The following is a 1348-nucleotide window of genomic DNA, read 5'->3' on the forward strand; positions in this document are numbered from 1 at the left end:
TTTTTTTTTCAAGTGGGTTGTCAGTCACTTTTCTCAGATTCTTATGTATCTATCTATCTCTCTGGCCATATTAAGGAAGTAAACACAACATAAAAAGTAAAAACAATAAAACAAAATGGAGTAAGACGAGCAGCCAACACACCACCGGGCACCAACTTGTTCCAACTGTTCCAACTGTTCCTTCTATATCGAGTTTTTACCTTTTACATTTTTGTCAGTCCTCTTAGTTTTTTTTTTTTTTAAGAGGACTCAAATGAAATGTTTACTCTTTTTTTTATTTAAATGGTTTGCTTTGTCTATTGCCTTCTCTTGAGATTGGATACATTTTTGGGTATAATATTGACAAGATGTTTTTTTCTTTACAGGAGTATAGTTCATTGAACTACTTGGATATTGTACTGGATGCGTTTTTGACTCTTAATGCGACTCAGGAGAATATTGGGATGCAGCCATCCAATGATAAGGTTAAGTGTCCTGTAGATTAGCACTCATTTATACCATTTTTTATTTGATTGTGCAATGTTTAGACGAAACTAACTGAAATAATATTTATTTGACTAATATAGGTGAAGCTAACGGTTTTTCGTGAAAGAAAGCCTGCTTTGCTCAGTCGAGTCCCATGGTGGGTCATTCTACTCAGCATATTGACTGCACTGTTTTTACTGGGTCTTCTCTTCTACCTATTAAAGAAGGTAATGTGACACTCACCATCTCTAACCTAATTTTAATATTTGGTTTACCAGTGTAGACAGTGAAGTTGCATGTGTTTGCAAACAGAGTATTAATTTGCTGATTTTTGACTTAATTGTATTGTTTTTTTGTTTTTTGCTCCTCAGTTTGAATGCTTGAATTGTGGAATGTGCACTAAAGAAAAGAAGGTATACTAAGACTAAGGGCAGGAACATATGACAGCCAGAGTTGTGTCTTCTCAGGAAGATGGACAAAACAGTTTTCTGATTATGTGGAGATTTTATTTTTTCTTGCACAGGTCAAAAAAGTTTTTCCCCCCCCTTTTTTATGTTGTCTGTAAATACAATTTTGAGAATTAATAACTAAATAATCTACAAACAAAAAGGTGTAAACATGTATCACTAAGGACAAATTATGCTACTCTGCTTACATCACATCTGATTAACATTGTCATCTTACAATGTTAATCATGCATCTCAGTATTTAATGCAGTGAAAGAACAAATTACATTTACATAGTAATGTGCACTGTCTGTAATGTTGGTGGTAGAGTAAAATTTCCTTTTGCGATGTGATGTATTTGGCTGGAATGACTCGAGTGTCACGGAGGAGGCGGAGGTGTGCGCAGGAACATCTTGAGGGCAGGTGTAAAGATGAGG

At 34.9% G+C, this 1348-nt stretch overlaps 1 long non-coding RNA gene across 1 annotated transcript; it reads left to right on the forward strand.

Moving 5' to 3' along the window:
* The first annotated feature begins 359 nt into the window (after positions 1-359).
* Positions 360-1342, forward strand: LOC107579277 (uncharacterized). Its single transcript, XR_001608455.1, has 3 exons — positions 360-464; positions 567-692; positions 837-1342. It is a non-coding gene; the product is annotated as an uncharacterized lncRNA (long non-coding RNA).
* Positions 1343-1348: the final 6 nt, after the last annotated feature.

Source organism: Sinocyclocheilus grahami, unplaced genomic scaffold, assembly GCF_001515645.1.
Source record: "Sinocyclocheilus grahami isolate Dianchi unplaced genomic scaffold, SAMN03320097.WGS_v1.1 scaffold16135.1, whole genome shotgun sequence".
NCBI classification, from domain to species: domain Eukaryota; kingdom Metazoa; phylum Chordata; class Actinopteri; order Cypriniformes; family Cyprinidae; genus Sinocyclocheilus; species Sinocyclocheilus grahami.